The sequence below is a fragment of the Anastrepha ludens genome, chromosome 3 (genome assembly GCF_028408465.1).
Source record: "Anastrepha ludens isolate Willacy chromosome 3, idAnaLude1.1, whole genome shotgun sequence".
In the NCBI taxonomy this organism is placed as follows: Eukaryota; Metazoa; Arthropoda; class Insecta; order Diptera; family Tephritidae; genus Anastrepha; species Anastrepha ludens.
Genome location: NC_071499.1, coordinates 108,169,754 through 108,195,905, shown reverse-complemented (window position 1 = coordinate 108,195,905; position 26,152 = coordinate 108,169,754). Strand labels below are relative to the sequence as shown.

The window sequence follows — 26,152 nt, the reverse complement described above, 5'->3', positions numbered from 1 at the left end:
TGTCATCTGCGAATGTTGCTATAGTAGAATTAGTGTCGTCTGAGAGTGGTATGTCAGAGGTAAATAAGACATATAGCAGTGGTCCTAGAACGCTGCCAGGGAGGAACTCCTGCTGTTATTGGATGTATATGCGAGTATTTGTCATTGTATTTAATGTAGAAGCATCGATCAGCAAGGTAGCTCTTGATAATTAAATAATGGTCCAGTGGTAATATTGTCCTAATTTTATGCAAGAGGCCTTTGTGCCAAACTTTGTCAAAAGCTTTTGCGACGTCCAAAAATACAGTTATGCAGTATCGTTTATTTTCCATGTCTGAACATATTTTTTGTGTAACTCGATGTATTTGTTCGATAGTTGAGTGTTTTTTTCGAAAACCGAATTGATGATCTGGAATGATGTTTTTCGTGTCAAGTATTGGGGTAATTCTGTCATGTAAAAGTTTTTCTGAAATTAAAGCTGTTGGGTTTTTACCCGGTTTTGGTAGCGCAATGATTTCTGCGACTTTCCATACTTTTGGGAAGTAGGTAAGCCTCAATTGGTAACTCCGTAAGTGCTTTGCCTGTCAGCATATCATATCCGGGTGCTTTTTTATGTTTAATGCGAGTTTTGATGCATAATATCACTTCTTGTGTGCTTGTTTTTCTTATTTTTGTGATGGTATCAGTATTAACATTACTAATCGTGTCAATTTGTTTATGTTAATCGTTCGGTAGGACATTTTCAAAATAATTTCCCAATGTCGCTGCTTTTTCATCATTTGTAAAAGCCCATGTGTTGTCATCTTTTCTTAGTGGGGGTTAATGCTTTATCTGGTTTTTAAGTTTTCTTGTACATTTCCACAAGGAATAATTTGTTTCATGTGTAGGAGTTAAATTTTTTAGATATTTTTCAATTTCCTTATTTTTTATGTCACATAAACAAGCCTCTGTTTGTCTGCAGGAGATCTGGTTGTTTGCCATCTTTTTCTCAATTTTCTTTTTTCCTTGATTTGCTTCTTAATAGAAATGTCATTTGAAGTGTTTTGTGCGCTATATTTTTGCTGCGGTGTGAATCTGAATCCTGCGTCAATAACTATGTCATTAAAATGTATGATGCTATGCTCAATGTCAAGTTGTGTTCTCAAAGGTGTACTTAGAATGAGTTGTTGGGAGATGTGTTTTCGATACTCATCCCAGTCAGTCCTCTTTGTAAATATTTGGGGTGTTATCTCTATAGGGTAAATTTTTGATGTGTAGTTAAGTATTATCGGCGAGTGGTCAGAATATAGTTCATAACTTGGTTTAAGCTTCAGTTGGTTATGGTTAATATTTTTTGTTATACAGAAGTCGATTAAATCTGCAATTTTTTTAATATACGTAGGCCAGTAAGTTGGTTCACCCGTACTTATAAACCTGCAATTTTTTTTATGGATTGCGTTAATTAAATATATATTTTTTATTAGTCAATCTTGAACCCCAGTCAGTATGCTTTGCGTTTAAGTCTCCTCCAGCAATGAATCTGTTTCTGTCTAATGTCTTAAAGTAATCATCATATTGATCCGTCTTTATCAAGTGGCGTGGTGGACAGTAGATAGAAGATATGGATATGGGTTCATTGTTGTCAACAATTTGTATAGACGTTGCTTGGATGTGAGATGACACATAGGGCAGTCGTTCAGTATGCTTTATGTTTGTATTGATGATAATGGCTGTTCCTCCATGAGCTTTTCCGTCGGGATGATTATTTGCATATAATTTATATCCGGGAAATGTTAAATAACTTTTGTCTGTAAAATGTGTTTCTGCAATTAACGCAATATAAATTTTTCTGTAAATTAAAAACCGCTTCAGCTCTAAATATTGCCGAGTTAGTCCATTTGCATTCCAGATAAGAGTTTTTGTGTTATTACTTTCGTCCATTCGAGTTATTTATTAACATTGTAATTATGTTCGTCATATTAGTCATTTGATAGTTAGTTCTGGTTCTATTACCTGTGGATTTGATGAGGCTATTGCATCAGCATAACTTATACGTGGTATTACTGTTGATTTTGTGATGTTTGTGTTTTGGTTGTTCCCATGTCCATTTAATTATCCAACGATCAAATGACTTGCGCAAAACTTCCTCCTCGCCATTTTGCGCCTTTCATTTATCATATTACTTGTTAAGCAAATAGCTGCCTGTCTCAGATGGCTTACGAAATGAAAAATTTAAAGCGCATACGGGGGCGTACTGAAGCCATGCACTCCAATTTCTTCTCAAATAAAACGTAATTTTATTATAAGAGTCCACTGCAAGGCGCAATAAATTAATAATAATCCCAACGATTGTCATCGTCCCGTTGAACCGACACGAGGGATTGGTTCAGCTAAAGAAAGAATTCGTCAGCTGAATGAAACTTTGGAAATAATACGTTGCACAAAAAGTTCCCGGAATATACTCAGAATATGCACAACACAAATTTATTCTACAAAAGTGATATTACCGCCTTCAAAGTACTTCATATAAACTGCAACGTACATATGCTAGCGTTTGTTCCAGTTTCCAAACATTACTCTATTTTTGGTATTGACATCAGAGCCAACTTTGATGTTTCCATTACTTCCTTCCGGCTGTTAGAACGCGTTCCTCGTGATGGTTTCTTGACTCGATCGAACAGAATGAACTCGCAGGGAGCCAGGTGAATTCGATGGCTTTTGAAAGGTATTTCTTGGTCGTTTCTTGTCTTCGTTCTTGGTCAAAAATTCACGGATAGTAAGGGAACTATGCTACGGCGCGTTGTCATGATGCAAAATCCAAACTTCCACAAATGTTTGCTTAATATAAACCATAAACGTCGCAAAACGCAGAAATAAAGTCGATATAAACTGACTGACATTTTGCCAAAAATTCTTGCCAACGCAATACGGTTGCCATCCATAAAAACCGTGAGCATCGCTTTCTTTTTTGACTGAAAACGACGTGGTTTTTTAGTCTTGGTCCATTCGGAGTTCTCAACTCACTCGCTTGATCTGATGTCTAGATAATAGACCAATGTCGTACTCATAAATTCCTGTCTCGTCGCCAGTAATTATGCACTTGATGAATATTGGGTCGGATTCAGACTTCGAAATAATATCTTTAGCAATATTCGATATCAACTTGGTTCTTTTTTGCATGCAATTCAAGTCTGTCCTTTGGGATAAACTTTGTAACAACACGGCGCAATCCCACTACAATGTTTTGAACGGATCCATAAGCAATGTTTGAGTCCTCTGCCAGCTCTCTAATTGTTAATTTGCGGTTTTTGATCAACTTTTCTTCCAATTTATTGATGTTTTCATCACTTTTCGATGTCGTCGGTCTGCCATTACGTTCGTTATTCTCGATGGACTCACGATCTCTTCTGAAGCGTTCGCGTCACTCGTAAACGCCTGCTTTCTTTAAAATATCATTACCGAAGTGTCCCAACATGCCTAACGTTTTCGGACCACTGAATAAATGTTTAACCAAAATTTAATACAAACTTGTTGTTTTAAATTCAAATCCATTTTTAAAACTGTGAAAATCGAAGACCCGTACAGTGGTAGAATGTTAATCACAGAAAAAAAAAGAACTCAAATCTGTTGACTTAGAGCGTCACCTGGCGGTTGCTCCGGGAAATTGTTGATCATTTCCTATCTTTTATTGAGAGAAGATTGTATCGTTTTTTTAACTATAGAAAGTGGGTCCGATATGTTAAAACTTTTAGAATGAGAGTTAAAATCTTGGCGTAAGGATGGAAATTGTTCATGAAGCTCGTAATTTGTTTTAATAGTTAAAAAAAAGGACAAAGTGCCTTGATACTTCAGAGGAAATATTCAGGTTAACTCCCACCCGAAGAAATGGTTTGTCTATACTTATTATTCTCAGCATTTTTGACAACTAGCGGGGGTGAATGATAGAGGATGTAGCGAGCATCTTGGAAAATCTCTTAAGGCAAGAAGTAAAAACTATGCAGAAGCCAGACTATCGAACCATATTACATATTCCAAATGCTTTGTAAATTTTAATATTTAAGTTTTTCTTTTCAATTCAAATATTACATGTAAGCTTTATAAACAGTTTGACTATTTATCATTCTTATGCCCGAGAGTTGGTTTGAACCAGGGCCTTCAGAATCTGCAGCTGTTGTCTTTACATATTGCCGTTGCCGTCAAGTAGGAGTGCAGCGGTTATTTATGTTTTCTTCACAGCCTCTTTGCTTTCGAATTTCGAAGAAGTGATCGAAATTATCGAATTAATACCCAATTGTACATTACGGAGACTAGTTCTTTTTAGACAGCAGTCGCTCAATTTTTTACAGGGGTATATGAGGTCGTCGTAGCCGAATGGGTTGGTGCGTGACCACGATTCGGAGTTTAGAGAGAAGGTAGGTTCGAGTCTCTGTGAATGATCAAAATGAATAAAAAATTTTTTCTAACAGCGGTCGCCCCTCGGCAGGCAATGGCAAACCGGCGAGGGTATTTCTGCCATGAAAAAGCTCCTCATAAAAAATATCTGCCGTTAGGGGTCGGCTTGAAACTGTAGGTTCCTCCATTTGTGGAACAACATCAAGACGCACACCACAAATAGGAGGAGGAGCTCGGCCAAACACGCGCGTGTAAGCGCTAATTATATAGTTATTTATATATAAATATATATGAAATATGAAAAGAATGCTAATTAGTAATGGTTCTAAAGTAATTAGAAACGCACCAGTTCGACACTACTAGAATACATTGCCATGCAGGGCTGGTTTAAAGCACTTGTCGCATAGTTAAAGCAGCTTGCCAGTGGTCTCTTCAATTTGCACAATTCACATTCTTTAACGCAATCGACAGGTTAATTCAATAACGAACCAAACATTCGAGTGCCCTACAAATATTTACATATTCAATAAGCGTCTATTGCGCTAAAAAGCTACTGAAACTAACAGAAGATCAAACAGTATTTAATAAACCAAACAAATGAACTTAAGCCAAAAATGCATATGTATGAGTGCTACTCCACGTCAAGTGAGTTACACAAGTGCAAACAGAAGCTGAAAATCACGTACTGCTAACTGTTTACTACAATAAAGCGAGTCCTTAAGCCATTGCAAGTGATATTTTCTTATTACTAGGGCGGATCAATAAGTACCTGGAAATTAGAATTGATGGTATTGCCATTTAAAATCCCACACATTAAGAAGCAGCTTTCAAAAGAACACATCCTAAATTTCTCGGCGAACCATCAGCATTTTCGTTAAAATGAAAAAAAGTGAACTCATTTGCTCATTAACCATTAGGCCAGTTCGCGAATTAAGTGCAAATAGCCTGGCATCATGGCATTTCCAAATTAAGATCCCAACACAGCAAAAAAATTACATATTCGCCAACATAATTTACAAATGCCAAAATACCAGGCTGTTTTCATTTAATTGTGAATTGTTTTTAAGCGAAAACATCTTCACGCAAACTGAACAAATTATCATGGAAAATTATAGAATTTTCATTGGTCACAAACTTTTCGTTTACTCAAACAAGTGACAGAAAAGGTCCAAAATATCCGCGATGTACTACGGGATGAGCGGCGAGTAAAGATGCACGAACTTCAATATGTTAGTCATCTCAGTTTGGCAAAAGTATTTGGATATGAAAAATCTATTCGGAAGAAGGACCTCGCATTTTTGCACAATTGACAATAAACGCCATCGTTTGACAACTTCAAAGGAGCGTTTAACAATTTTGAATTCCAGCCGTGAACGAGACGTGGCTTTAGCACAACACATCAAAAGCCAAGCAACACTCGACACAGTGGGCTTCTCGTGGTAAATCGGTGCTTCTCATCGGTGCTGGAAATGTTGAGTCTGTTGGCCAGCAAGAACATCGAATACTATTTATTTTTGGGTGGGTGCGGTCTCCCTTGAGAAGCGTAACACGATGATCAGTGGTGCATACTAAGTAGTGCTGTTTGATTGTATAAGAGGCCAATTTGAGGCAAAAATTATTGCGTATTGCGAGGTAAAATATTCTCATCCACCAGACTCACGCATCGGTAGACAGGTTCGCAGTCGCTATGGTAGCATATTCTACAGATTAAGCACGCTGCTACTATTTTTTGTATTCAAATTTTAAGAAATGACTGAAGAATACGAGTAATATATAATTGCGTAGATTGAAGTGAAAAAGGACTTAACTTCGCTGTGATGTGAATGCAGGATGAGCTGTGTGAGAGAACTATGGAGAAAGCATTGATGCGGTAGCAGCCGCGGTGGTAACAGAGAAAGAAGAATGCCTCCTTTGGATTGAAAATATCTGATGGGAAAGGACTTAGATTCACTTGATGTCGCGAGAGAAAGATAGTACTGTGCCACTTTGTTAAACCCAGCCAAAATCCCTTAGACGACAATCAAAAAGAAAAAGGTCTTGAGCTCACAAAATAAAAATATGAATACTATGCAGTTGAATACCACTAAAACAGTTTAAATCATAAAACATTCCCATACATTTTAGGAGATAGCTGTTGAAGTGACAGCCCTTGGTCGGACTTAAATCCATTTTGTTCGAGTAATGCGCAACCGACTCTCGGGGGAACGAGTGCTCGTACATAAAAATTGAATTTCTTCAATATGCTCTCAACCGTAGAAACTTAGCTTAGCTTAATAGTTTAACTTAACTTAACTTACTAAGTTAAACTAACTTAACTTAATAATTCAACTTAGCTTAACTTAAAAGTTAAACTAACTTAATTTAACTTAACTTAACTTAATAAATTAACTTGGCTTAACTAAACTTAATGAGTTATATAACTTAACGTAACTTAAAAATTTTACTTAACTTAACTTAATAATTTAACTTAACTTACCTTGACAATTTCACTTAACTTAACTTAATAATTTAACTTAACTTACCTTGATAATTTGACTTAACTTAACTTAAATTAATAATTGAATTTAGCTTAACTTAATAAGTTAATCTAACTTAACTTAACTTAATAATTTATCTTAACTTATCTAAATAATTTAACTTAACTTAATAAGTTAATATTAACATAATAAGTAATAATTAAACAAATTTAAGCTAATTTAACTAAACATAACTTAATTATAACAAAAGATTTGACTTAAGTTAAATAAGTTAAACTAACTTAAGTTAATAACTTAAATTAACTCAATAAGCTAAATTAACTTAACGTAACTTTATAATTTAACCTAACTTAACTTAATAATTTAACTTAACTTAACTCAATAAGCTAAATTAACTTAACATAACTTAATAATTTGTTTTCACTTAACTTAATAAGCTAAATTAACTTAACTCAATGAGCTAAATTAACTCAATGTAGCTTGATAATTTAACTTAACTTAACTCAATAAGCTAAATTAACTTAACGTAACTCAATAAGCTAAATAACTTGACGTAACTTAATAATTTAGCTTAACTTAACTCAATAAGCTAAATAACTTAACCTAACTTAATAATTTAACTTAACTTAACTCAATAACTGAACCTAATAATTGAACTTAACTCCATAAGCTAAATTAACTTTACGTAACTTAATAATTTAACTTAACTTAACTCAATAACTTAGCTTAATAATTAACTTAACTCCATAAGCTAAATTAACTTTACGTAACTTAATAATTTAACTTAACTTAACTCAATAAGCTAAATTAACTTAACGTAACTTAATAATTTAATTTAACTTAACTTAATAATTTAGCTTAACTTAACTCAATAAGCTAAATAACTTAACGTAACTTAATAATTTAACTTAACTTAACTCAATAACTGAATCTAATAATTGAACTTAACTCCATAAGCTAAATTAACTTTACGTAACTTAATAATTTAACTTAACTTAACTCAATAACTTAACTTAATAATTTAACTTAACTTAACTCAATAACGTAACTTAATAATTAACTTAACTCCATAAGCTAAATTAACTTTACGTAACTTAATAATTTAACTTAACTTAACTCAATAAGCTAAATTAACTTAACGTAACTTAATAATTTAATTTAACTTAACTTAATAATTTAGCTTAACTTAACTCAATAAGCTAAATAACTTAATCATTTAACTTAAACTAATTTAACTTATCATTTGTCGTGGACTGTATGTTGGTAGAGAAAACGTTTTTTTAGTTTACCGCATTTCGCACTTTAGAGACTTATTGATACGCCCGCTTTTTAACTATTATCGCATGCCTGGCCACAGCTAAACTTGAAATAAAGTTACAACAACAAACTCCAACAAACTACGCTGGTTGTTTATTCGTTCACATCATCATCCACACCAAGGCGCAGCGAAATTGCTTTCAGAGTGTGGGTTGACCATTCGATCATTTGATCATGTGTGCGTGTGTGTTGTTTTACCTTTATCTTTTTCTTTTTTCAGAAAAAAGGTCAATATTTAGGCTAGCTGTTTTGCACTGTTCCAGTTCAGGGTCAATAGCTCTTTTTCAAGTCCATTGACCGTTCGGTTTTGGTTCGTTTGTTGTGGCGTCGACTATTGACCGCATTTGTGAATTTGTGGCTTTGTTTTAAATACATATTTATTTGCACTTACTAATTAATTTATTGGTCTATACGTTGGACGTCACAGTTATTTTATTTTTGATTGCTCTTTCATATGATTTTGCATCGGTCTTAAAATTTGTTTGTTTTTTGACGACGAAGGCGGTAAAAGTTTTAGGTTTATTGTTTTGTCTGTAGGTCGTTTATTGTACATATGTAATTGCCTGCTTTACTTTATTCGGCTTTTAATGACATTTTTACAATGCAGTACGAACGTGTACAAGTCGGTTTATGAGGGAATGCCATGCCCAAAGTATGTAGACAAGTGAATTACTTCCTTATGACACTTTTTATTACGAAAAGCAAAATTTGAATCGATTTACAATAGCAATTGAGTCAAGTTCACTTACGTACGTGATCTATTTACTGCTGCTCAACAATTTCCATGCTTACACAAATCTTGAAGCTGCTAAGCGGGTGTTAACAGATTAAGCGGCTTACTTAAGAAGATTTGTGTTTGAAAAACTAAAAAAAATTAAATATTTATGGCTACCACATATTTAATTTCAAGCTCATTAAATCCAAATATTTTTGTATTTTCATTTTACTGTTTTTCTATTTATTTATTGTTTTTTGAAAATAACAAAATTCCACCAACGAAACGTTGTAAAGGGTTCATAATATCTGCACTACATTTTTTAGATGTATTTAGTTTACATGGAAGTGTTTTAGAGAGTAAAACTTAACCTTCTCTTAGGATGAAACGGCGCACAGTGGAGGGTAAATTCAAAATTTAAAACATACTTTTTTTCATAGACAACTTTAAGAATACCCGCACATAAGGAATCTAAGTTATTTTGCCCTACATTAGATGATACAATAATACCAAAAAAATAAAGCATGCATTTGCACTGAAATTCGTCAGCGAATCCTAAAATCAAGTTTTGTCACTTTTGGGAATCTCTTTTTTTGCTTTTACAGAACGTTGCAGTTTATTTGACAGCTAACAACAATAAAAATTTAAATTTGACCTGAAATTCTAAAACCTAATAATTGCCACTTTTGGGAAATTTATTTTTTTTCTTTTAGAGAAAGAGTTCATTTGACAGCTGTTAGGAATAAAAATTTAAATTTGACCTGAATCTCGTGATCAGCGAATCCTAAAATCTAAAAATTTTCATTTTAGAAATCTCTTTGTTTCTTTTGCGAGAAAGTTACAATTCGTTTAACAGCTGTAGGGGCCCAAATATCGGCAATGCGCTCGTTTTTTAGATGGGATGCGTTACACCAGAACCAGAGAAGTAGAGACATATATGTATTGACTTGATGTTTGCACTTCGACGTCATGGCCTTTTGTGCACTCTGCTCGTCACAGTACCTCATCCAGACCCAGTTCTCATAACAGGTGATTTTTTAGCTATTATCTTTTTAAACAGTTGGTTTAAACAGCTGACGCACGTTTCGTGTTTTGTTACACTGTCAAACATCTTCAGTTTGGTCTACACTTTAACCATGAATCGTCTTACAAACGAACAACGCTTGCAAATCATTGAATTTTATTATAAAAATGCGTGTTCTGTTAAGAAAGTTTTTCGCGCACTTCTTCCATTTTATGGTCAGTTTAATCGACCCACTGAAGCGGCTATTCGAGCTATTGTGACTAAATTTAGAACCAAATTTTCATTATAACATCAAACCACCAACACGCCTACGTAGAGTGCGAACTGAAGAAAATATCGGAGCTGTTTCGGCCAATGTTAATGATGACCATCAATTATCGATTCGTCGCCGTTCGCAGCAATTGGGCCTCTGTTACTCAACAACGTTGGAAATTTAGCGAACGGATTTAGGTGTGAAGCCTTTCAAAATACAGCTGGTGCAAGAATTGAAACCGAACGACCTACCGCAACGCAGAATTTTTGGTGAATGGGCTCTTGGAAAGTTGGCCGAAGATCCACTTTTTTATCGAAAAATTGTGTTCAGCGACAAAGCTGGGTACGTAAATAAGCAGAATTGTCGATTTTGGAGTGAAGATCAGCCAGAAGAATTGCAAGAGCTACCAATGTATAGAGAAAAGGTCACAGTTTGGTGCGCTTTATGGGCTGGAGGTATCATTGGACCGTACTTCTTCAAAGATGCTGCGAATCGTAACGTAACTGTGAATGGTGAGCGCTACCGTGAAATGATATCCACCGCAAGAGCTCGACTTGCATGACATGTGGTTTCAGCAAGACGGTGCCACATGCCACACAGCACTCGTAACAATGGACTTGTTGAGAGGCGAGTTCGGTGAACGTTTTATTTCACGTTTGGGACCTGTCAATTGGCCACCCAGATCGTGCGATATAACGCCTTTAGATTATTTTTTGTGGGGCTATGTTAAAGCTCATGTCTATTCAGACAAGCCTGCTTCAATTAACGTATTGGAAGACAACATTAAAGCATTTATATGTGAGATACCGGCCGAAACATTGGAAAGAGTATGCCAAAATTGGACTAAGCGGATGGACTATTTGAAGCGCAGTCGCGGTCAACATTTGCATGAAATAATCTTGAAACATTAAATTATATGGACTGTACTATCGATTTAAATAAAAATTGCATGCCTTTTTCTGAGTTTTACGTGTGTTTTTTTGAAAAACTTTCCTATAACTCCTAAAAAATCACCCTTTATTAAATTCATGATAAAGCTGGGTTGGATTGAGCGTATGTGCCTTTTTATTGGCTGCAATTACCCGAGATGTCTCAAGCTTCTCCGCGCTATAGCTCTGCATTCAAGGAGAAGGACATTGGAGTCTTCTGAAATTGGTTGCAGAAACGCCAAGAATCTGTGGACCATATCATGTGCAGATGACTGCGCAGTGTGCAGTAGGCTGTGAGAATGGCTGTGAGCCTTGTCAGTTTATTCTTTTCTAAACCTCTTTTGGGCGTACCCCCCAGTTATACCCTTATGTCCTGGGATCTAAATTAGCCAAATGTGATAGTGCGTTCCTAACGGATTCAGTTTCTCAATACTCTCAAAGACCAGCGAGGACTTAATTTACCAGGATGGCAGTGCCTTGAGTGCCGTCTGACTGTCGCTCAGAATGGCAATTCGCTCATTCCGGAAATTCCTGCCTAAGTTTATCTCTACACACAGATAGACGACATATACCTCCGCATTGAAGGTACTTGGAAAATTACTCATCGGCATAAAACGCTTGGTTGCGTAGCTATATATTCTAGCGCCTATGCCTTCTGGTGTTTTCAAGCCATCTGTGCACCAGTGCAGGCTACACTTCTGGAGTTTCCTTTCAGATGCAGGTGTACTCCAATTTACCTTGTCGTTCAATTCAGTTCAATGCTGAACTTTTTTTTTGAATCTGATGACTTTGGTGATATCATCTCTAGAGTAGCTTGGTAAATGGGGGCTGCAGAGTCAGCAATTCCGTGTTTTCAGATGGCATCACTTTTCCTTTGCCGAAACCTGCCCTACTAATATTCAACTGGGTACGCTTAGCTGATTACTGAATAACTATATGAAGCGGTGTCAACTCGAGCAGCACCCCATCGCAGCTATAGGGCAGGTTCGCATCGCCCCCGAGATGTACACGCGTGGTAAGTACTGAAGCTTAGTTAGTGCTGTCCGTACTGTCGAGAGATCGGCTCTCGATACCCTAGCACCCGCTTCATATACTATTATTGGTCTTATTATCGTGATGTACATCTATCTCAGGATTCTGGAGCTGCAGCCCTAGGATTTTCCTGCAAGACGTTTGGAGATCATAAGAGCCTTTCTTGCTTTGGACAAAGTTGCGTCAGCATGCCTCTTCCGTTTAAGCTTGGCATTCAGGAAAAGACCACGATCAGAAACCTAAGTCATTTGACTGCAGCTGCACTTCACAACGAATCCTGGAGGTTTTGTATAAGATTTCCATTCAGCATGCTGCGCGGACGAAACCGACTGAGAACGTACAACTTAAATGATAGAAAAAGTAATTTCTTATAGTGGTCACGCCTAGGCAGGCAAAGCTAATCCATCCTGTATATTTCTGTCATCGAAAAACTTCTCATAAAAACTACCTGCCGGTCAGCGGTTTAAACAACAAAAAAAACAAAAATGAAAATAAAAATGAATCAGGTGGAGTTATGTCAAGGCGTATACTATTTTTTGGAGGGAATCTCGGCCAAATACTTGACAGAAGAATTGAAATTAAATTTACTTCTTCTAACAAAGCAAAAGTAATTAAAAAATAATGTAAGTTGTTTTTATATTAAGCACAAAAGCACCGATGACTTATTCTGTGATAGACTAGGGTCGTCACTAAGGAAACGTTCTGAGGCTCCAAGCTTTCTCTGAAGGCCGCAGAGAGATTTCTAAAACCATTTTTGTACCAAAAAAAACAATCTGTCAGATTCCTGATAGGTTATAATGCAACTGAGATCTTCAGGTTCCTACGAACATTTGAGCTCTTCACCCAAATAGTACCAGACAGTGGCAGGGCAGGTGTTGTATAGTCTCCTCCTCCTCCTCGTCCTCATTCGAAGGAATGCCCAATGTGGCAGCAAGTGATCGAATCAAATAAAGTCCAAAAAGGATTACACTGACTACGGAGGAGTGAGTAGTCACTTTAGAAAATGTGCAACCATAGGTTTGTATGGATGAAAGAGGAACACAACAAGCTAAATCACTTCAAGCTATTGAAATTTTACTCTGATTTATATGGCATATTTTGCCAAATTTTTGTCTTCGCTTGTTGTCTTTGTTTCTTCGCTTGATGTAATTCTTTTTTTAACTATTTTTCAATTTCACTCTCAGCCAAAAGTTATGCGCTACAATTACACAGAGGCACTGGAAATTCAAATTCATTTCGTACTCTTTTATATGTATTCAAGAGTATGTTTAAAGATTTTTAACAAGTTTTAAAGAATACTGCGTATAAATTAAGCAAAGAGTGACTAAAAAATGTTGTAAAGCTCTAAAAAGTAATCTGAAGAAAAAAATGTGTATAAATAAATAAATTAGAAGAATATACAAAAATGTATTGTATATCTTTTTGCACACACTTTCGTACTTCTACAGCTTATTAAATTTAATTAATTTATCTTTCTCAGCATAATAACCTCAATCGCTTCTTGCCTTCAACACCTTTCACATTTTTAGTGGTACTCGAAGTATTTGAAGCAATAAAAGAACACTAAGAGTAACCGCACCACGTTGCCGGCAGTGGCATTGAAATTCGCTAAAACCAACTTAAATGATAACTGGTTTTTTAATTGGTCATTATTTTGCCTTTAAAGCTTCTTCAGCTGCAGGCAACTAAATTTAAATTATGCGTAGTAATTACGAAGATTTCTCTGCAAATATTTGTGAGTAATGTAATGTGTTAAATACATGCAAACATATAATAAAAATCATATCGAATTTTAGTTTTAGTAATTTTAAATAAAAAAAACTAAAAATTTTTAATTAATAAATTTAAAACTTTTAATTGAAATTTATAAAATACGATTTTTTTATATTAAAATACTCTATTAGGAATTCGAGTAGTTTATAGTCTTTTTCTTAAAAAAAACAATTTTTTTAATTTATTTCACCATGATTAAGAACTGTATTCACAAATCACTCATTTTCGTAACTGGGAAATCTCATAACCTCATCCTCAAATGGAAAATTAGGTTTTTATGATTATGACGAAAATATAACTGGAGACTAGTATCTATTAGAAAAAAGTTTGCTATACAAGGTGAAGCCCAAAATAAACAAGACTGGCATCATAAAAATGTTTTTGATGGCGCCATCTTTTTAATGAGTTAGTGCGTTGGAAGTTATATCCCTAAGTGACTTCCAGTGAAAGCATGGTGACATTCGGTTCAGTGGAAGCGAAGTTATTGCATTTAAAGTGTCAGTATGTTTGTGTCATCGGTACAAAAATGAGCTTCGAACGAAGAGCTAATATCAAATTTTGTTTTAAAATCGGTAAAATGTTTACCGAAACATTCAAATTGATGAAAAAAGTTTATGGCGATTTGTCTATCTCGTGCCAGAATTCATGAGTGGTTTACACGTTTCAGAGATGGTTGTGAGGATATAAATGACGATGAACACGTCGTTTAAAATCAGTAATAACCGAAAACTTCATCGAAATTGCTCGTGAATCTATCAAAAATTAAACGAAAACATCGTTCATTCAGGTCTGTACACATTTCATTCTCCACAAGTTAACTGAGGACCAAAAATTGCTCAGAATTCAACATTCGAAAGACCTCATTATAGAGGCGAGAAAAGACGAGAGCTCCCTTTACAACTTTGTAATTGATTATGAAAAGTGGTGTTTCCAACATGAACCTGAAACTAAGCGTCAAAGTGCCGAATGGAAGGCCCCAGACGAGCCACCATCCAAAAAATTGCGTTTAGAGAAGTCAAAAATCAAGTCGATGCTCATTTGTTTTTACGATTCCATGGGAATTGTCCACAAGGAGTTCGTGCTAAGGTGCACCGTCTCATCGATCCACTGTTGAGACTGATTTTTTGACAAGAAATCGCATTTTGACCATCAATCACTCACCGTATTCACCTGATATGGCTTCCTGTGACTTCTACCTATTCGAAAAATTGCATTTGGCTATAAAAGGAAAACGAGTCCCTAGAGGACATCCAAAAGACTTGTACCGACAACCTGAAGGACATTCCAGCCAATGACTTGAAACACTCTTTCGAAAAGCTTTCAAATCACGCAAAACAGTGTATCGAGGCCAGAGGGGACTATTATGAATAAATAAACTAGAAGTTATCAGCACAAAAAGCTCCTGTCGTTTCTATTTTAGCTCAGTCTATGTGTATTTTGGTCTTCCTTTGCATTTCTTTTTTTTTTCATTATTTTCGCAGCGGATATTGATCTGAGGAACTACTGCAAATACACGCGCTGTGACACGCTGACCTACGATTGCTAGAAAAGAAAAACGCAGAAAATAAACAGGGTATGAAATTCTGCGTGTGTTTGTCTTTAAGTTATTCATCAATAGAGCTTACTTTTTTATTCATATAAATTTAGTGTATGAAAGTTCGGGTTTCTTACAAACTATAAGCAAATAAAAAGTTTATAACTAAAAGCACTAAATATTAATTCCAAAAACTTATGAAAGTAAGAGTTCAAAATTTTAACAAACTCATATTTCGTACTCAGCCTTCCAACTAGCAACATAAAAAGGGAGTAATACACGTAGGTTTTTTGCAGAATATAAAAATTGATACGATCCAATAAAGAAGTACAATCTAATGAGCCATTAAAAACATTAATCAAAAAGGGCAGTGAGAGTACAGTTTTTCTAAATAGCTTCTAAGGTCTTAAGAGAAGCAAGCGAGAGTCATGAGTAAGCGTAAGCGTAGGCTCAGAAAAATTCAATGATCGCAAAACAAATTAAAGAGAGATTTTCTGAACACGTTCGATACGATTAAAGTTTGAAAAGCACTTTAGGATAAAAGCACTCTGAAACGCCTTCTCAAATTTGCGTGTAACTTCGAAAATATTCACCGGAACGATATTAGATTTTCTGTGTGTATTCTTAAATATATGTATGTACATTAAGAAAAAGAAAACGATTTTTTGAAAATTCTGACTGTATATAACCCCTTAATAGAATTACTGTGATATGGTCTCCAAAAGATAAAAAACATATAAAACGAAAATCACAACAAAATCAGCATGTACAGTCATTTCATTCTATTTAATTTATTTTTATTTCACTTAATTTAATTGATATGAATTGAACTTAGTTATTTTATTTTACTTAAATTTTATTTTATTTTGCTTTACTTTATTTTCACATGATTTAATTTAACTAAATTAAATTAATTAATTATAATTAAATTTTATTTCTATTTATTACGTTTTTTTATTTTATTTTATTTTACTTTATTTTATTTTTTTATTTTAACTTAATGATGTTTATTTTAATTCCAATTAATATAATTTAATTGTAATATACTTTATTTTATTTTATCTAATTTTATTTTATACTTAGTGTATTTTTTTATTTAAAAATAAATAAACAGTTGGCGCGTACATTTCTGTTAGGTGCTTAGCCGAGCTCCTCCTCTTCGGCATGCGTCTTGATGTCGTTCCACAAATGGCGGTCCTACAGTTGTAAGCTGACTCCGAACGGCAGATATTTTTATGAGGAGCGTTTTCATAGCAGAAATACATTCGGGAGTTAGCCATTGCTTGCCGAGGGGCAACCGTAATTAGAACACAATTTTTTTAAATTTAGTTTACTTTTAAATTAAAATTAAATTAATTAATGTAAAATGAGAAAGAGTCATTTTACATTAGTTAATTTAATATTTTTTTATATTTCACCGTATTTAAATTGACTTATTTAAATCAATTAATCACAATTAATTTTTATTTGATACTATTATTCGGTTTTATTTAATTAATTTTATTTTATTTGTTGCAATTCTTCTTCTTTTTCTTAGCGTCACATTCCTTGGTTTACCATTGCTTCCTTCACATCTTCTTGCCATCGTTCTCGATTTACAGCCACTTCCCTCCAACATTGCACACGCATTTTTCTAAGATCAGCTTCCACATCTTCTAGTCACCTTTTCCTCGGGCGTTCCCTTTTTCTTTCTCCAGTTGGGGGAAGATCTAGCGCCTTTCTCGTTGATCGCTCCCTTGGCATTCTAGCCACATGTCCCAGCCATCTAACTCGTTGAGACTTAATAAATCTTATTATAGTTTCTTTCTTAACTATGTATTCCAGTTCGCCATTGTGCCTAATGCGATAAGTGCTATCTGCCAGTCTAAGCGGCCCACAGATCTTTCGGGGCACTCTTCGTTCAAAGCACATAAGCTGCTTTGTCTCGTTAGCTTTCAGCGCCCATAGTTGACAGCCATATGTCAGCACAGGTCGTGTCCGTGCTTTATACATTCTTAATGTTTTAGATCTGACCAATTTTAGATTAGCATTATTCGCTTTGTTGGCTGCCCGTATTCTGTCATTGATTACTACCGACATGTCTTGGGTGGCTGATAATGGAATGCCCAAGTAGGTGAACTCTCATTTACACATTGGAATGTGTATGCCCCACACTCCAGATCATTGGATACACTGTTTGATCTTGATCGGACCATATATTTAGTTTTTTCTGCATTGATTATCAGTCCAGCTAGATATATTATTTCCTCCAGCTTTTTGAACGCAGCCTGCAGTTCATTTAAAGTTATTTCAAGCCATTATTAATACGAGTATATCATCTGCATAGGCACACATTTGGAATGGCTTGTTGTAGATGCTTTTATTTGGGTTTATTTCGTTTAGTATTGCATGTAACACTAGGCTAAATATCAGCGTTGAGAGGGCATCTCCTTGTTAAACTCCTGAGGCAATAGAGAACGGTTGCGTACATTCTCCTTGCACTATAACTTTTGCTGTCGTATTTGTAGACTGCAACAAGTATTTTATTTTACTTCGGTTTATGCTATCAAATGCCTGCTGCTAATTGATTAATAGACAGTGAATATCAATGTCGTATTCATATAGTTTTTCAAAGGTTTGTATGACTATGAAGCACTGATCGATCGTCGACCAGTTGCCTTTAAATCCTGCTGATGATTACCTACATCTAGTATTACTTTAGCATATATAGCCTTAAATATAATATACTTGTGAAGACATTGTACCCTGAGTTTAGTAGCTATATGCCTCTGTAATTTTGACAGTTTGCTTTACCGCCTTTTTTATGTACCGCCTTTTATGTATTCCACCATATTTTAGTAATTCGTTGCAATTCAATTAGATTTATTTTGATTGGAATTAGTTTAATTTTAATTTATTGTATTGCATTTGATTTTATATTTATTTTATTAAGTTTAATTTAATTTTACTCAATTCCATTTTACTTTATTTTATTAAATTTTTTTTTGTTTAATTTAATTTGATCTAATTTAATTTTATTTTATTTGTTTATTTTATTTATTTATTTGTTTATGTTATTTATTTTTTTATTTTATTAAATTTTTTTATTTAATTTTTTTGTTTAATTTAATTTGATTGAATTTAAATTTATTTTATTCGTTTTATTTAATGTTTAATATTTATAATTTTAAATTATTTTATTTTAATTTATTATGTATTTATTTATTTGTTAATCATTATTCCATCTCACTTTATTTAATTTTTTCTTCTTGTTATTTGTCTTATTTACTTTGTTTAATATTTTTTTTTGTTCCAGTTATTGTCATACATGACGTTTGTTTTCATTTCGTTTATTTTAATTCAATTAATTTTATTTTGTTTTAATTTTTTAAATTATATGTAATTATTTTTTTTTATTATTTACTTATTTATTTATCATTATTTCATCTTCACAGTCCCTAGGCTCCACGAGAAGATCAGGACGGTAGTACAAAAGGAGGAAATTCCATTTCATTTTCTTTAATTTTTTTATCTTATTTTATGCTTATTTTCATACGATTGTATCTAAATTCAATTGACTTAATATTATTCCACATTTTATTACTCATCTCATTTAATTTTTTGTTTACTTCATTTAATTTTTTAATAAAATTATTTTTATTCTATTTTATATTGTATTGTAGTATATTTGTTTTCATTTTATATTACCGAACTAATTTAATTTAATTTTATTCTATTTCATTTCCTTTTTATTTTTTAGTTTTCTTCATATAAATTATTTTATATATATATATAATTGGCGCGTACACCCTTTTTGGGTGTTTGGCCGAGCTCCTCCTTCTATTTGTGGTGTGCGTCTTGATGTTGTTCCACAAAATGGAGGGATTTACAGTTTTAAGCCGACTCCGAACGGCAGATATTTTTATAAGGAGCTTTTTCATGGCAGAAATACACTCGGAGGTTTGCCATTGCCTGCCGAGGCGCGATCCCTATTAGAAAAATGTTTTTCTTAATTTTGGTGTTTCACCGAGATTCGAACAGACGTTCTCTCTGTGAATTGCGAATGGTAGTAAATTATTTCACTGTGTTTTATTTCAGTTAATCTCATTTTATTTTATTTTTTTTTTGTACTTGAGCTTAATTCATCTCGGCTACTGCCGGAGTTTACACATCCGGATAAAATTTTCAAGGGATTGTGCTCTGGTGGAGCGCAGTCCAAGTTCTACGCCCATGCGATTGCTATTGCTTAAATATTTAAAAATCTACGAACTATTGCACATGTGTCCAGTATGGTCGACTTGTGCATGTTTTCTAAAAGGTAAAATTTGAAGAAGTGTGACTGCCAACACTTCTTCAAATTTTTGATTAGATGCTTAGGCGCTAATCAAGTGGAAGATATAACTATTTTATTTTATTTTAATTTTTTAATTTAATTTCATTCAGTACATTTTCATTTAATTAAATTTATTTATTCCTTTTCTATTTAGTTTTATTTAATTTTTTTTTATTCCATTTAATTTTATTTAAGCTTATTTATTTCTTTTCTTTCCCATTTTATTTTATTTCATTTTACTTTTATTTTATTTAAATTTATTTATTCCTTTTCTATTTAGTTTTATTTAATTTTTATTTTATTCTATTTAATTTTATTTAAGCTTATTTATTTCTTTTCTTTCCCATTTTATTTTATTTCATTTTACTTTTATTTTATTTAAATTTATTTATTCCTTTTCTATTTAGTTTTATTTAATTTTTATTTTATTCTATTTAATTTTATTTAAGCTTATTTATTTCTTTTCTTTCCCATCTTATTTTATTTAATTTTACTTTTATTTTATTTAAATTTATTTATTCCTTTTTTTCGAATTTTATTTATTTGTATTTTATTTCTTTTTATTTTTATTTTATTTTATTTAATTTTATTTAATTTTATTTAAATTTATTTATTCTTTTTCTTTCACATTTTATTGAATTTAATTTTATTTCATTTCATTTTTATTTTATTTAAATTTATTTATTATTATTCCATCTAATTTTATTGTTCATCAATTTATGTTATTTTAATTAATCATTCACTATATTTTCCAATACCTGATATTGAAACACTCACTTTCAAATCTACTCCAATTTAAATAACATCACTTCTTTCTTGAACAATATTTCTTTTCGCCTAACGGAGTCTTATGTTCGTTGAATTCTACTGAAATAACAACCCACGTCCGTTTCCGTTCAGCCTTAGCAGATAACTGAAAAGCTACACTGATTTTAATGTGCTTGGGGTTGGTCTAACAAGAAGATATTTTGCTAGGCACAGCTCACAGCTAAATGTATAGCTCGTACACACACCATATGTTCGTGCGTGTATGCGCACTATCATTAAAATCTTTACGCTTGTATATGTAAGAAATACGTTATAATTGTTTTAAGCGCATTCAAATACCAAACTTAGAGACTCCTTAGTATTTGCAATGAAGTAGAGCGCTTTACAATATGCATATGTATGTGTGTAGCAAGTAGAACCATGAAATTGCGCTTTACAACAACATCCAATTTGAAATTTCAATGCGTGCAAATGTGTATATTATTTCTCTTCTGCCGGTTACTTCGATCGCATATCTTCATACGAGTATGTGTGTGTATGCGTAAGTGTGCATGCATGTTAAGCGGCTTCCACTAGATAACATTGCTCTACATGAAAAATGCGATCAAAACAGAAGGCGCGAATAATCGGTTTTCATGACGACAACAACGCCATTCAATTTATTTCCTTTTTATTTTTTTAATGATGCGGTAGTCGTACCAGTTGTGTGTTTTAAATAAATTAATGTATTGACATTCGCTTCTGTTTCTTCAATTTGTCATATTTATATCCCGCGCATTACTAGTAACAATTCAATAGAGACACTAACCTAAGGGCTAGCAATCCATAAGGTATCTAAATATATCAATGTACAAGCATATACTAATCATGGAGATTCGAACCAATGCACTCCGAATCCCGAATATTAGTCACGCACGCACGGCCTGAACGCGCGATGAACATTTTTCACAGAGCGTCGATATTCGAGTTGAGGCGTAAGTCTTTCCAAGATGAAATGTCAATGAATACTGAAAGAAATTATGTATTTAGTTTGACAGTAGGCATGCGTGATCTGTCAAAAAAACTCTTTTGGAAAAAGTACCTCCAATCTGATCACCTTTTACAAATAATTCCAGTCCCGATAACCTCCGGACAATCTGGTGTGTATAAAAAGAGAGATAGTATTAGAGAATTGATGCCCCTTAGTCTCATCAATCTCTCCAGCATCTAATTTATTGTAGTTTCGAGTGAAAAGGCTCTTGTCGTTATGCTTGAAGCAGTAAAGCATCTGCAGTTATTAACCAAATACCACCCAGCTCTAGTACCATTTTCAGTTTGTGCGAAAGCTAACGAAGTATTTTCTTACGAAATAGACTCCAGGTATCAGTTTAAGCGTCAAAAACAGAAGGTTAGATTAGATTAGATTTGTGCGGTGTGGGACACGTCCAAGTAGTCTGTCAGGAAGACCGTAGTACTACACATGGGTAGGTTATAGTGGAAGGAATAGAAAGACAGGATAGATACAGTATGGGTGATAAGCCGAAGAAACTGGTTGGAGATCACTCTTCCTCGAATCTTTTGTATTCATTGATAAATCTTAAGAGATCCGGCAGAGGAAGATTATGAACTTTATGCATGCTCAGAACATCGCACCCCAATAGCCTAAGTCTGATTCTGGAGAACGTCGGACAGCTACAGAGAAAATGCTCTGCAGTGTCCTCATTTTCACGAAAAGACAGGCATGTTGGATTGTCTATGATTTCCACGGTAGACATATGCTGGCCACAGGCGTTGTGTCCTGTGATTACACCTGCCAGTACTCTCAGATCCTTTCTACTAAATTTTAGGAGATCCACTACCGTCGTTGATTTGTAGGTTCTCTGGACTTATCCACTGATCTCCATCTGGGAGCAAAACGTCACACTTCCTAACGAAGCTAACGTAAGGCACCCGATTTTCCGCTGGCATAGAGAACAGTGTGCAACGCTTCGACAACTGGTGGCAAATCTGACAGTGGTCAGTGTTTTCTTCGTTTCCCCATACTCCGTTTGACGTGAGTCTCTACGCCGCCTTCATTGATTCATACCGGATTTGAAAGCAGAAGGTATTGCTCTGATAACCTTTTAAACAACTTACTGGACCTTAGTTACACATGTTGTGCCTTACTTGATCCGTCCTTGAAATTACGGAGATGCAGACGGATCCGTTCTATCAGAGAGGAGATCGCAATTTCTAGCACCAGCTTCTAGGATCATAGATTACTAGGCTTAGTCATCCGAAACAAAATTGTGAATGTAACTTCGGCTACCACATCAACGAGGATTCGACAGCAGAGTCCTTCACGCTCATTTCACAAGTATTCACACACTCATCCAATCAGTGGTTGTTCAACCGGCAAAAAAGCAGCATGAGCGGAGGCTGTGTTGAGTTTTTTAGTAGACAAACCATTGTAATGGTCCCAATTATGTAGGCCATCAGTTGATTCTTTCAAATACGCGGGGAGCCGATTAACGACCTGATCTCGGCCAGACCTCTGAAATCTTTGTAACATGTTTCTACTGGCCATTTCGAGCTAAAATGTACACTCCAGGCTTTGCATTCGAGAAGCAAATGTAGTGATGTTTCTGGTAATATATAGCAAAAACCGCCAGTGGACCACATTTCGAGTCTGAACAAATGGCTACGTAGTCTGCAGTGACCAGTGAAGATGCCTGTAAGCATTCCCAGTGTCACTAGGAGGGTTCATGAGAAGTGATATCTCTTACTTCTACCTTAGGGTAGCCACATATACGAAAAATAATATTTTTGAATTTTTTTACAGTAATTGACTTTATTTCAGTCGTTGTTCAGACGGAAAGAAGTGAAAGCTGCGTAGATTTTTTTCGTATATTATATCACCGACCCAATCTTAGTTTTTTAGTAAACAAATCGCTGTCATAGCCCCGATTATGTCAGCAAATCTGTTAATTCCTTCAAATCCGCTGAGAGATGTTGGCCACACTTCTGCATTCTGTATAACTTGCACCAACACAAAAACATTTCCATTTCACATCTACTCCATGCAACCGGCTATGCTCTCTCCTTAAATACCTCTCTTATTTTCCTACTTTTTCAGCTCAGTGCTATAAACTTCATGTACAATACATCTGTACATAACTTGAGATTGAAGTGCTGCACCCACTACCCAAGTTGTTTGCGCTTTTTTACTGTAAACCAAAATGTAGTTAGACAGGAAAATAAACTCTATCGAATGCTGTTGCCAAGGTTTCCGAAAACGCACTGCGAGTTAGGCAAATTTTCGCCTAATTAAGAGTATATTGAATTTTTCAGTCTGTCGTACAACCAACAAAAAAGATGAAGAATTTATTATTTGTCCTTTACTATGGAAATTTTTTGACTCTTTTTTTTAGTGAATATTTGCATAATTTAAATTTGACCGAAGCCGTTCCTCTTATTTTTTTTTTTTTTTTGTAGCCAATTTTATGCGCAGCAGTGAACTTCATTTCGCTTGATTGAGTTAAATTTGTGTTTTTGTATTTGGTATTGAAACGTGTAATAAATTTAGTGAGCAAAACAAAAATCGAAAAAATAATTGCTGGGTGGAACTGGAGGTGTGTGTTGGTGAAACACATCTGCACACATACCTTCAGATCGAGAGGCCTTTGGCATGCGGCTATTTTTTCATGATTTTTCCAGTTGTTGTCTGTCATGTTCGCAAGTTGGCAATTAGTTGTGCTACAGGTATTTATTAAAACAATAATTTTTTAAATGCTAATTTACAGATTTTCAGCTTCATTTATCAAACACAAAGTGGAGAGTTCTGATACGGAGAGTTCTGATATGGCTTGTTTCAAATAAAAGGTTCTGAATCGTTGTAATAACTAAGTAAATAATAAATAATTTATAATTTTTTTTTTTTTAATATTCATAAAAAGACGATTTCGGACCGTGAAGCTTCTGTTCGCGTCAATTTTACTATCGGTCAGCATTCTTCTTCTTGATTGGCAATTGAAATTAAATAAATAATGTTAGCTGCTTGGACGAGCTCCTCTTATTTGTGGTGTGTGTCTCTATGTTGTTCCATAAATGGAGGTTCTACAGTGTCAAGCCGACTCCGTACGGCATATATTTTGATTGCCGAACTGCCTGGGCGACCGCTATTAGAAAAAACTGTTTCTATTTTTGCTATATCGATTTTGGACGAGTTCAATAAAGCGCACCAGTCGTTACGTCCACATTCTAGGTTAGGTTAGGTTATGGTGGTAGTCGGTCTGCACGACTTACTTAGACCTTACAGGTCCGTTGCGATACCACTGTGCTGCGCGAGAACCCCATTTACTTTCCTTCTTAGCTCTTATGAAACGTGGCTCTGTAAAAGAATTGAAAAAGTATTTACCTAGACGACCTGCTCTAATTTTAGCTAGGGCTGGACAATTGCAAAGGAGGTGCTCAACTGTTTCTTCCTCTTCCTCACCTCTACAACTTTTGCAATATTCATGGCAGAAAACTCCTAGTCTCGGGGAATGCCTGCCAAATAGCCAGTGACCGGCTATACAAGCCACGACTTCCAACTAGTCTCTTGAGAGATTAAGTAACTCCTTTGTCCTTTTCCTGTTTATTTGCGGCCATAGTAGCCTAGCTGTTACACATGTATCTTCATCTCTCCATGACCTATTGACCTCCTGGATAATGTTGTTTTTAATTACGAGTTTGCTCATGGCCATAGGTATCCCAATGGTAATTCTATTATTAAGCAGTTGAAAAGTAGTACAAGGGGGGTTCAATAAGTACCCGTGTTAGAAATGAGGGCGCCATTCTTTCAAAATTTTTTCTTAATTTTCAACATATTCCCCTTTTAGGTAGATACACTTCTCCCAACGCTCCGGCCATTTTTTAACCCCTCAAAAAAATTGGACAAGAACTCTGCAAAATACGCCTCTCTCTCAGCGATTACTTCCTCGTTTGAACTAAATTTTTTTCCCCGCGAGCCATTTCGTCATGTTAGAGAATAAAAAAGTCACAGGGAGCCAGATCGGGTGAATACGGGTGGTGCGGCAGCAATTTATAACGCAATTCATGCAGTTTGGCGGCGACAACTAAGGATGAATACTTTGGTGCGTCATTGTGGGGAAACAGCACCTTCTTTTTCGCCAAATGCGGTCGTGTCTCCTTCATTTTTGTGTGAAAGCGGTCCAATAACTCATTGTAGTATTGTCTAGTGATCGTTCTTCTTTTTTTTTAAAATCCATGAGGATGACACCGTACGCATCCCAAGAAATCGTCGCCATGACCTTTCCGGCCGATGGGACTGTCTTCCAGTCTTCGCCTTCTTTTGGAGCAGATTCACCGGGAGAAATCCACTGTTTTCATTGTTGCCTAGTTTCTAGTGTATAATGATCAATCCAGGTTTCATCAAAGGTGACAACTCGACGAAAAAATTCCATCGAATCTCGCTTAAATTGCTCCCACTCCCACTGCGACTTTCGTTCGTCGATCAGCGAGAATCATGTCGTGGACTTTTTGCATGATTTCCTCAGAAACCACGTCTGCCGGACGTTCTGGTCGCTCCTCATCAAAAACGAATGTCCGCCCACGTTTAAATTCGTTGAACCAATATCTAACTGTGGTCATATATAGCGAAGCGTCCCCATAGGCAAAACCCAACTTTGTGTTTATCTACTCGCATTTT

At 34.8% G+C, this 26,152-nt stretch overlaps 1 protein-coding gene across 5 annotated transcripts in view; it reads right to left on the bottom strand.

Moving 5' to 3' along the window:
- Window positions 1-26,152, bottom strand: part of LOC128858739 (acidic phospholipase A2 PA4) — a 53,924-nt gene that overhangs the window by 13,733 nt on the left and 14,039 nt on the right. Inside the window, exon 1 of one of the 5 annotated variants that reach the window (XM_054095225.1) lies at window positions 20,494-20,773. The exons of the other annotated variants lie outside the window; for them this stretch is intronic. The gene's annotated coding sequence lies outside the window, so the exon portion shown is untranslated. Of the gene's footprint in view, window positions 1-20,493; window positions 20,774-26,152 lie in introns of those variants that run through there. 5 annotated transcript variants of the gene reach the window in all.